The following is a 12,534-nucleotide window of genomic DNA, read 5'->3' as shown; positions in this document are numbered from 1 at the left end:
ATCTTCCCTCGATTTCTTCTCCCATATTCTACTGACAGCGTGTGTTCTTGTACCATAACGACTGCCACAGAGGAAGACGATGTCAGTGGGCTCCCCATTAGCTCCCACACTGGGACTAGGGTTGCCATCTGGCCGTTATTCTACCGGCCTGGCCGGTAAAAATGATGGTTGATCCCAATGTTATTAATAGGGAAAAAAGATAAATATATAGGAAGACCGGTATTTTTTTCCCAGAAAAGGTGACTGGGACAGCAGTTGGTGGCAATGAAGAGGCAGAAGGGATCCTGTAGGTACTGATGTGCCCGGTTGAGTTTCATGCAACTGAAATTCTCATCGAATCCAACCACCACAGCCTTCACCTCGGGGTCTGTCTCCACCGAAGCCCAGTCCTTGGGGGAGCCGATCACAAGGTCAGCTCCACAGCCAAAGTGAGGGATCCCGTGGCCCGAACACCTTGCTCAGTGCCCGACCCCCAATTTGATAGACTTTGTTCTGAAGTCGGGAGATGTCCCGCAGATAGATCGTCGTACAGTGCACAGTGTCAAACACTTCCCTCGGCTCAGCCTTGAAGCCCACCCACCCTAGCTTCTCCGCATACATGCAGCGGGTCTTCATGCTGTTGTTGGTGAGGAAAAACACCCGTTTCCCTGCTCGCTTCAACCCGTTAATAAGATCGGGCGACACGCGATTGCCTCATGCCCCGCAACAACACCCCATCGAAGTCGAAAAGAACCGTGTCCACCGAGGCGAGGAGATGCCGGGAGAACTCCCCATTCAGCACCGCGCACAATAACGGGACCTATTTTAAAGTTTAATTTGTCTTGGTGTTTTTTTTTTCATTCTATACTAACAAATTTTTATAAAAATTTGTTTTTTGATGTTACTGGTCCTTTAATTGAGCAGCTCTTCAGTTTTCAGCTGTCTGGTTGCTAGAGTCCAAATTACCCTAGCAACCATGCACTGAATTGAATAAAAGACTGGAATATGAATAGGAGAGGCCTGAATAGAAAGACGAGTAATACAAAGTACAAAGCGTTTGTTTTTTAGATGGGGTCAGTGACTGGAAAACTATGAAAGCTGGAAAGAGTCAGAAGAAGAAGGCAAATAACTTAAATACTATAAAAAAAAAAGGAAAAATCAAGAGCAGTTGAAAAGCTGCTTAGAATTAGGCATTCTATAACATACTAAAAAGTTAACTTAAAGTTGAACAACCCCTTTAATGACATAAAATATTAATATTTTTTTAATTAAAATATGGAGCATTTTAACCTCTATATCAGGGATCCCCAACCTTTTGAACCCATGAGCAACATTCAGAAGTAAAAGGAGTTGGGGAGCAACACAAGCATGAAAAATGTTCTTGGGGTGCCAAATAAGTGCTGTAATCGGCTATTTGGTAGCCCCTATGTGGATTGTCCACCCACATTGAAGCTCTGTTTGGCAGTGCACTTGGTTTTAATACAACCAAAACTTTCCTCCAAGCCTGGAATTCAAAAATAATCACCTGCTTTGAGGCCACTGGGAGCAACATCCAAAGGGTTGGAGAGCAGCATGTTACTCATGAGCTACTGGTTGGGGATCACTGCTCTATAATACACAGAACGTATGAATAGCCCGTTAAAAACAGAGATGCCCTGTCTTATATCTTATACAGCCAAGCAACTGATCTGAGGCTTCTAATTGTATTATTATTATTATTATTATTGTGTGGTGCATTCATTTCTGTGCCTGTACATTTGCCCATTGAGGGTCGGAACATCACAAAAGCCTCAGCCCCTGCTAAAACTTTAATGGACTGTTCCTCTTTAAAAGGTTTGTGGCTTGGATTAAAATAATTCATTCGGAGCCAAAACCCACAGAGGTTCTGTCCAAGATGAATCCTGATATCCCATTGCCCAGCAAAATCCTTCTGCACAAATAGTCACAAGACTTAGCGAGATATTCTGGATTCACACTAAAAAGAAAAACAGACAAGAGTCTCCAGTGAAGGTCACCCTCATATAAATGGGCCCCCGATTAGAGCTTTCAGCTTGATATTAATACAGAGCAGAAACAATGGCACTTTAAACTGGAAAGAACAATTTAGTTTTGCAGGAGACTGGAATGAGGAATCCTTGCAACAATCTGCAAGCAAGATACCAACACTTGTCTTGTGCCAAGAAAGTATGATCTTATAAAGCCCAAAAGGCTCGAATATCCAGTAAAATATATCCTTATAGACAGTATAATTATATACGGTAGTCGGTCTCTTGTTGTGAAGGATATATTTAATACACAAGAGCCATGAATATCCTGTAAATGATAACATTATAAATGGTGCTTTGTGATGTCATCGTTATAATCGAGCTTAGTGATGTCATTCAGACCCGGACTGGCAATCTGTGGGTTCTGGCAAATTTCACAGGGGCTGCTGTAAGTTTTCAATAGACAGACACTATTTATTGGGCTGGTGGGGGGCTGCTTGCTGCCTCTGTGTACTTGGAATGCCAGGGCCTATTGTGAACCCCAGTCCAGACCTGATGTCATTGGTTATAATCGGAGCTTAGTGATGTCATTTCTGTCACGTGACTCACTGAAATTTATGAATTATAATAAATAAAGAGGATATTAGAAGTAACCTCAGAGTTCCATGTAGGGTTGCCACCTTCTGTGGAATGCTACAGGGGGCGGGGCCTTTATGTAATGGAGGTGGGTCATGACATCAGGGGTGGAGCTATAATGTAGCCACATAGGAAATCCTGCTTTTCCTAATTTGGAAAAATGGGCAGGCAACTGGACAGGTGGCAACCCTAGTTCCATGACCTGTATAAAAACAATATATAGTGAATAAAGTGCCCCCTATTGTAAAATATAAGGATATTATAAGTCACCGAGGAGTTTTATGACCATATAAAAGCATGAGGTTTTATACAGGTCATGGAACTCCGAGGTTACTTCTAATATCCTCATATATTCTGACAAGGGGTACTTTATTTATTATAATACACAAGTTTTATTGAGTCATGTGACAAAAATGACATCATTACTCACTCATGGCTTTTTATATCCTTATAAACGTTGAGTTCTGATGTCATCAGTTATAAACGGTGAGTTCTGATGTCATTTCTGTCACCGTTTATAATGATATAATTTACAAGGATATTCATGGCTTTTTATATCCTTATAAAGGTTGAGTTCTGATATCATCAGTTATAAATGGTGAGTTCTGATGTCATTTCTGTCACATGACTCATCATCATCATCATCATTTATTTATGATGAAATTTGTGTATTATAATAAATAAAGTACCCCCAGTTGCAAAATATGAGGATATTAGAAGGCCTTCGGCCTCGTGTTTTTTATATGGTCATGTAACTTATAATATCCTTATATTTTAAGAGGGGGTTCTTTATTCACTATATATTTTACAAGAGGGGGTACTTTATTCACTATATATAATCTACAGGTACATCTGCCTCAGAAAGAGACTTTCTTTGTATTATTTTCCACTATCTCAGACCAGATACACAGCTAAAATGATCAAGTTTCTTGGTTGTTACTAAGCTATAGGCCACCCTAGACTCCTTATGGTCTGATTATGCAGCAACGCCGTTCTTTCAATGCATTTTGCAGAAAGTTGACATGCTCCACCTTGTGGCAGAATGCAGAATCTATAAAGTATGGTGTACAATATAATAAATAATGTTGGGGTTGTTCTCCTTTAAATTAACTTTAAGTATGGTGTAGAGAGTGATATTCAGACATAATTTGCAATTGTTTTTTTTTTGTGGTTTTTGAGTTATTTAGCTTTTTATTCAGCAGCTCTCCCATTTGCAATTTCAGAATGTTGGTCGCTAGGGTCCAAACTACCCTAGCAACCACGCATTGATTTGAATAAGAGACTGGAATATGACTAGGAGAGGGAATGAATAGAAAGATGAGTAATAAAGAGTAAAAAAAATTTTGTTTTTAGATGGGGCCAGTGAGCCTGGATAGAGTCAGAAGAAGAAGGCAGATAATTCAAAATTATTTAAAAAAAAAAAAGACCAATTGAAAAGTTGCTTTGAATTTACTATTCTATAACATAATAAATTGGAACCACCCCTTTAACAGTATGATGAAAATCATGTATTGCGCCCAGTAATAGTAAATGAGTCGTCACTGCTGTTCCTGAAAATAAATGCAACGCCATTTCCAGATTTCTTTGATCCTGTGGGGGTGCTTTTAGGATACACTCTATGGGACAAATTCCCTAATCTGCGAAAATTTGCTAGCGACGGCTTCGCACACATCTCTACGCTTCACCAGGCAAAAAATCAAAGCGAAGATGCGCTAGCGTTCAATTATGCCTAGTGCAACTTCGTTAGAGGTCTTTGCTCAGGCTAATTTGCATACGGCGGGAAATTATAAAATTTAATGGACGTATATGTTGCAGCAAATACATTACTACTACACAAGTCCTTAATAAAAGAAAATAGAGTTGTTATAATGCCCTGCGCATGAGCCCAGTGTATAGTTAATGTTCCATATGTTAGAAAATGTATTAGGGGAACCCGGTTACCCAAAAAAATATTTTAAGGACTTTTGCAGCCTTTCACTCTGAAAAAAGGAAGAGACACCAGCGTTTTTTGGGACTTTGAATCTTTTTCCCCTAAAAGATTGAGGAAGATCTATGCACTTGGCCTGGTCTGAGCTGGTGAAGGCAAGTCTGGCGAAAGAGGTAACGTTCAGTAAAATCCACATCTTAGTGAATTTGCTGAGTAATGTCCATTTGCCAGAGCGAAAATTCGCCTGGCGATAGAGTGCGAATGAGCGATAGCGTCTGTCTCTTTCGCTAGCGAAGTTACACATGAGCCCGTTAGTAAATAGGCGAAGTGACTTAAAACGGTCTTTAGTAAATCTGCTCCTATGAATGTTATCCACTACCCCCTTATGGTCATCCTGGGGACCAACCACAGCATCACTTTTTTTGGGAAGAAAATAGTAATTCCTCCACTGCTTTAGTTTATTGTATTAGTAATGTATTAGTACATTCCATTGGGATTAACAGAGATGCCATGCGTTCCTCCAGCTGTTACATGGTAGTAAATGGAAAGTAGATAGCTTGGCATATCGAAACTAAAATTACTGCTGTGAAACTGGTACTGGATAACAGACAAATGCAGATTTTCTTTTTCCATCTGAGCTGAGCAATGACTCAGCACTCACAGGACTTGCTTAAAAAAAAAAATCCTTTTTCTTGTGCAAAATCAACATTTGGGACACATATTATTGAATGATAGGTCCCCCTATAGATGGTTTAGCCTATTTACATTAATAGCAGGAGTGAGCCACTGGTGAATAAGCAGGGAGGGCCTGGTTGGTGAGAAGTAACAGGGACAAGAAGTGCTTGTATTTTGTGCCAGTACCTCTTGGCCAAGCTCTGTTTAGTCATGCTTGGCTCATTAGCAATTAATTCAGATGCATATTGCATGGCTGAGCAGATACTATTTCAGTCTGCAGCAAGCACCTAAATACACCACTAATCAGCTGTGTAGGACGTGTATTTAATATGTGTCTGCTGCTAATTTGCCTCGAGCTGATTTCACCCCATTGTGCCCTGGACTTGGGTGAGGAGAGTAAGGGCTCTTACTGACGAGTGGTTGAAGCTTCTCTCCCCTGCGTTACGTTTTTCTGCGTTCAGCCGCAGGGGAGCGCAGCAATAGACGCATTTAGCTTTTTTCAATGGGGCTGCGCTTGGTTTTTCATCGTTCACCCGCAGGGGAGTGCAGGAGTAGACGCATTTAGCTTTTTTCAATGGGGCTGTACTCACACAGGCGCGTGTAGGCGCCGAATGCAGGAAAAATGTTGCGTTTCAACCTGCGTTTGGCGCCTACACGCGCCTGTGTGAGTACAGCCCCATTGAAAAAAGCTAAATGCGTCTACTCGTGCACTCCCCTGCGGGTGAACGATGAAAAACCGAGCGCAGGGGAGCGCTGCTTCAACCGCTCGTCAGCCCTAATTCAGGACAAAATCAGGAGAAAACTCAGGAGAAAGTAAGCGGAGGTTACACAGCTTCAGTGTATGAGACATAAGACTTTTGCATGTTGGAAGCAACACAGCAACCCTCTGTACTCCAGTAAAGAAAATGAGCTTTACTTGCCCTTTAATAGAGAAATACACAAGTCCTTTATAAACTTATATTTCCTGGAAATAATTGTTGTCCTTCAGAGTATGCCAAAGGGACAGGCACCCCTCTGCATTTCTGCAACACCCTATTGTGCTGAACTGCAACTCCCGAACACCTCCCTCTCTCCAGTGCTGGGTATTTTAATAGAACAATAATTGCAGTGCCAGCGTTTTTTATGCCCTGTCATTGGTATGTATGTATGTATAACTTTATTTGTAAAGCACTGTTAAAGAGCCGTAACGCTGCACAATGCATAAAAGTACAATATATACAGTATATATATATATAAGAAAACACGGGGAAGATAAATCACATAATAAATATACACAGAATTCATATCAGGACAAAGAGCTTAAAGGGATTGTTCACCTTCCAAACACTTTTTTTTCAGTTCAGTTGTTTTTAGATTGTTCCCCAGAAATAGAGACTTTTTTTCAATTACTTTCCATTGTTTATTTTTTTTTTTACTGTTTTTCCAAAATCTAAGTTTAAAGTTGAATGTTCCTGTCTCTGATGTTTGAGTCTGACAGCTCAGTAATTCAGGTGCAGATTCTGAACAATTTTGCAACATTTAGTAGATTTCTCAGCAGCATCTCTGGAGTATTAGCAACTATTGTATCAATTCTAACAGCTGCCTGTAATGAAACTCAGGGATTCTGCTCAGCAGGGACAAAGAAAAGAAATGTATCAACTGAATGTATCCATTTAGAACAGTTTACAGGGTCGGCGACTTCCCCTCCCAGAGCTGCTTTAGAAGGTGAAAGATGACTCTATACACTTCTGACAGATAGAAAATAAAAAGTAATTGGAAAAAGTTGTTATTTCTGGTGATCTATCTGAAAACAACTAGTTAGATGAACAACCCCTTTAGGGTCAGGCAGATTCGTGGCTATTAGTCGCCCCGCGACCAATCTCCTTTTCTTCGGGTCGACTAATCTCCCCGAATCTGCCTCCCCTGCCTTCCCGCTGGCTAAAATGAAAATCGCCGGGGGGGGGGGTGGCACTCGGAGCAATTGGTTTTCCGAAATTGCCTCACAAGGAAACTTCGGACGACTTCGTAAAATTAATAGATCTGAGTGCCATCCCGCCGGCGTTTTTCATTTTAGCCTCAGGGGAGGCAGTTCGGGGAGATTAGTAAACCCAAAGGAGTGGAGATTTGTCGCCGGCGACTAATCTCCCCGAATCTGCCTGTGTACCCTGACTCTTAAGTTTTATGCAGTAAGAGACATAGTTGGAGGTCCCTGCCCCCTAGAGCTTACAGTCTAAGTTGATGGAAGGGTAACATATAGGCACAAATTGGAGATGAAAAGGTGCACAAGGTAATGCATAGTCAGTAAGCACAGGACTAGGCTAATGTTCTAGTGCTCCAAAATAATATAATAATAGTAATAATAACAGAATTCGATTGATCGCAGTGTGCAGTTTGCTTTCTTGTACAATAGCTTGAACTACAGTGAAATAGGCAAGAGCTGAAAGAACAATGATTTTATATCACTCACCCAGAAACGTAGGGAAATGTCTTCAGCTCAGATCCTGCAGGTTGTGATATAGAATTGATCCTAAACCACCAAGCAGGTCTCCGCCAGTCACTGTGCAGAAGTGCCAATGTGCTCCATCTCAATGATCAGCAAGGGGTAGGTCGTCCTGGTACCTGACTGTAAGTGGTGCTTGTTGTTACAGTGTATATAATATATAAGTGCTGTATTATATGTATATGAAATGTGATGAAATGTAAATATAGTTGTATGTGAATGCCAGCTGTAAGGATCTCCGTTCTGTATCCCCACACATGGATTGTATCTTGTCTGCTAATAGAGAAAAGGGGCAGAGAGAGAGAAAGAGAGGAGGCGGGGGTGAGATACTCAGGAGGGGGCAAATTAAGATTTAACATCCTTCCAACATCTCAGAATCAAGTTACAACATGGGCTGGATTAAACACCATTAGAGCTCCCTCCTCTCACTGTTTGTGACAGTCCTTTGGGTGCCAGGCTACACACGCAATCTGCTGGGTTAGTCTTGAAGTCATTAGTTAGCAGGGAGAGATCTGATTTTTCTTCTTTCTTTATCACAGTTTTAGGAAAGATTTCCCTAAAAAAAACATAGAGTCTGATGCCGGGTTTGGGGATACAATCAGGATATTTTCACACTTATCATGTGCTTAATCCTAGTACAACACAACTGATTGTGCCCTCTGTATCACCCTGGTGCTTCTCAAGAGAGCTCTGGTCTCTGCTAAAGCTGCTAGAGAGAGCGCTGCAACAGGAAGCCCTGTGCTGCATCACTCAGTATTCTGTGCAGAGGCGAAGAAGCTGGCTGCTTGCAGAATGATTGCTAGTGATACTAAATAAATACCCCCCCCTATGTGTCAGTCCCTGTCCCCCTCTCCCTATAAAGGGAGGGTTGTTTTGGTGCAAGTCACAGAGGACATTTGTCATTCCCACCCATCACTCAGCTGGAAGGTTGATGACAAATGTACTTAGTAAAAATTACTTTTTAAGGTTTTTTTTTTTTTAAAATTAATCCTGTTTTTTTCAAAACAGCAGGTTTCCAGATATCAGAGCAGTTATTCATCATGACAGTGTTACAAATGTAGTCTCAACAAAGCTTTTCAATTTATATAGGACTTTCAGTTCACATTCCATAACATTTATGATAGATGTGTTGGTAGGGTTATGAGTGTATGCAAAGGGGTAGCTTGTAAACACGGGCATTAGGGTGTGCTGTGATACAATATGGAGGTGATAGGAGTCCTGCATTAGGCTGGTGGCACACGTGAAGATTCAGGGGAGCTTAGTTAGGCGATGCACTTGAAATCTATTAGGGTCTCCCCACGCAGGTTCGAATACTGCCGACTATGGGTTCCACTCTGTGTGCCCCTAATCTCCCCTGAATCTTCACGCATGCCACCAGCCTAAGAAGATAAACGGAAACCAGAACAGGAAAACCCCAGGAAACAATTAACACAACATAAAATCAGCATAGACCATTTGTGCTCATATTCAGATTACAGTGCCACATCCACAGCAACAGCCGGGTGAGCAAGGTCTCTGGGAGTTGTATTTCAGCTGGTGGGCAGCTTGTGCCCCTGCAGAGTACCCCTTTTTCCAGCCCTAATACCAAGCTATGTCCTATCCTTTAGAGTTGAAGTCAGAACACTGAACTATCATTGTTACCCAGCTGGAACTTCCCCCGTGCAGCAGAGAGAGGACAAGGGAAAACAATTGAACGGGGGCCCACCAATAGTACCCAGATGAATTCGAATGAACGCAAATGGTATCTTATTTAGGAAAAAAAACTTGAATGGGAAAAAACTGGATTCTGCGAGTTTGAGTTGTAAACCCCGAAAACTCAAATTAATCGAGTTTTCAGCTGGAAAAATCACGGATAGCTCGAATTATTCTAGTTTTCGGGCTAAGCCCTCTGAAAAAAAACTCGAACATCAGGAATATTAATTATAATAATATTATAATATCATAATAATATATTATATATATTATATTCCATGGTTGGTATTCTATAATGCTTAGGTCAGTCAAGCCAACCTCCTGTGAACCAGCTGTGATAGGCCTACAGCTCCTATTATTCTCCACTGACTAACAGCCCAGTAGGGGTCATTTTCAAAGTGGAAGTCACTGAGGGGTTCTGTGACCATATAAAGGCACAAGGCTGCAGGCTGAGTTATACAGGGAACTCTGAGTATCACTCATGTATTATAAGGGATAATGTACCCCCTACTGTAAATTGTAAGGACATTAGAAGTCACTGAGGGGTTCTGTGACCATATAAAGGCACAAGGCCTCAGGCTGAATTATACAGGGATCTCTGGGCATCATTCATGTATTATAATGGATAATGTACCCCCTACTGTAAATGATAAGGATATTAGAAGACACTGAGGGGTTGTTCTGTGACCATATAAAGGTACAAGGCTGCAGGCTGAGTTATACAGGGAACTCTGAGTATCACTCATGTATTATAAGGGATAATGTACCCCCTACTTTAAATGATAAGGATATTAGAAGTCACTGAGGGGTTGTTCTGTGACCATATAAAGGCACAAGGCTGCAGGCTGAGTTATACAAGGAACTCTGAGTATCACTCATGTATTATAAGGGATAATGTACCCCCTACTGTAAATGATAAGGATATTAGAAGTCACTGAGGGATTCTGTGACCATATAAAGTCATAAGGCTGCAGGCTGAGTTATACAGGGAACTCTGAGTATCACTCATGTATTATAAGGGATAATGTACCCCCTACTGTAAATGATAAAGATATTAGAAGTCACTGAGGGGTTGTTCTGTGACCATATAAAGACACAAGGCTGCAGGTTGAGTTATACAGGGAACGCTAAGTATCACTCATGTATTATAAGGGATAATGTACCCCCTACTGCAGTGGCATAACTAGATGTTACAGGGCCCCACAGCAAAATAATTTTACGGCCCCTAAAACTCTCCAGAGGCTGTCCTGTTCCATATATAATAAAACTACTCATTAATTAGGGCCTGTTGGGGCCCCTATACTCCCTGGATCTGCTTCCTCTGTAGTTATACCCCTGTCCTACTGTAAATTATGTTACATTATTATAAATTATGTTATGTTAAATGTAGTAGTAAAGATATAACATATCTCATTCTCATTCAGTAAATTATAACGAAGCACTGCGTATCTTGACAGCGCTATATAAATAAATGATGATAAATGATAACTGTATTTGTAATTGCTAATGGCTCATTATAAAGAAACAAAGCTGTACATTACACGGATCAGTAAATGCTGAGTACCATACTTGTATTATTGGGAATAATGTACACATTTCTGCAAATGAATGCAGCTGGGTACAGTCGTATTCAGGATGTTGTTAGTTAAAGCACAAGACAAGAGAGGAGCAGCCATAGTATCTGTGACTGGCACAAGTCTCCCATTGTTCCCACTTCCCAATGGCACTTGAGTGTCTGGTCTGTGCCCCACGGGGATGGTTTATGAAACACATTGTTTGGCACAGTGTAAATAGCCCAATACACTTCCTATTTTGGAGCACAGTTTTGTTATTAAAAACAACACAAAGAGGTATAATTGCACTACTGTTGCTTATTCCTATTGGGAGTCAAATAATCCACATGCAGGGATAGTTCAGCGGGGGGAGGGGTGTGACTGTCAGGTGGGGGGGAAAGGTAAAATTTACAAATGTAAGAGGTGTATTTTTAAGGTTTGCTTTGAAGTGGCAGGAGGCAGACGCCCCCCAGCAGCACATTGAGAATAAATAGAGGCAGTTCATTAGCAAGTGTGTGTTATTGTTATGCTGGGAGTATAAAGATCCCCATATAGACGCAAAGATTTCTCTTGCCGAACAACCGATTTTAGCGAAGTCCGACCAATCCTTCGAAATTATCATGCGGTTAGTGGGATTCGAACGATCGTACATCTTACGATTTTTCGCCTGACATCTGTCAGGAAATTGATCGGCCATGTTAAAAAATCTTTGTCGGTCCCAGCGCAATCTATCTATGTTTGGAGGGTCAAGCCGGCAGCTCCCCTTTGTTTTCCTGGCAAATTGGTCTTTTTAGTTGATGGACAATTCGTACGATCGTTCCGAGATAATCGCGGTCTCACGATGAGGATCTGATCTTTTAAAAATCTCAACATCTATGGCCAGCTTTAGGGGCAGGGCACATGGGCAGATTCGTTTTCCGAAGTCGACCGGAGTATCCTCGTTACGGCCATTAATTGACAAACAGCAAATGTACAAATTTTACATCCGACAAATAATAGTGACCCACTGACATCGTCAGACAGGCAATACATGCAGAGATATTATCATTAGCCGACAGAAATCTTCTAACCTGAACAATCGACATTGTACGAAAAATGTCAGGACACTCCACACATAGTCCGAAAATTATATTAACCTTTGTTTCATAAGATGTTATCTTTGCGTCTATGACCAGTTTGAGAATCTTGTATTTCCATGGGCAGGGGACAAAAATATCCTTGAAACGGCTCCTTATGGGTATCGCCTGGTAGTGCCCAGTGCAGTCAAATGCAGTCAAGTAATACTGAGAGTCCAGCCTTCATCTCGGGGCAAGGAGCTGACTGTAATGGAAAGTTTCTTTTTTACTTTACTCTTATATATCTGTCATTTCTACATCACATATTGTATAAAATAGGCACGTTTGGTTCTTCTCTGTTGATTGAGGGGAATTTTATTATAACCACATCAACCTCCAAAAGTATAACATTATGAAATGTAGAAATGCTCTTGCAGATTTTGCACCATGATCTAAAAATAACTTTTTTTTTTATATATCAGCTAAAGGTTAACATCAAGCCTAGTCTGTCTATGTGATTTGCTCATTGCGTGGGTGTGATACATCAATCTCC

The 12,534-nt window shown here is 41.1% G+C and overlaps 1 pseudogene; it reads right to left on the bottom strand.

Moving 5' to 3' along the window:
- LOC108710364 lies at positions 1-12,011 on the bottom strand (annotated as a pseudogene).
- Between the last annotated feature and the right edge of the window lie 523 nt (positions 12,012-12,534).

The sequence above is a fragment of the Xenopus laevis genome, chromosome 3L (assembly GCF_017654675.1).
Source record: "Xenopus laevis strain J_2021 chromosome 3L, Xenopus_laevis_v10.1, whole genome shotgun sequence".
NCBI lineage: Eukaryota > Metazoa > Chordata > Amphibia > Anura > Pipidae > Xenopus > Xenopus laevis.
This window is presented reverse-complemented; position numbering and strand designations above follow the sequence as displayed.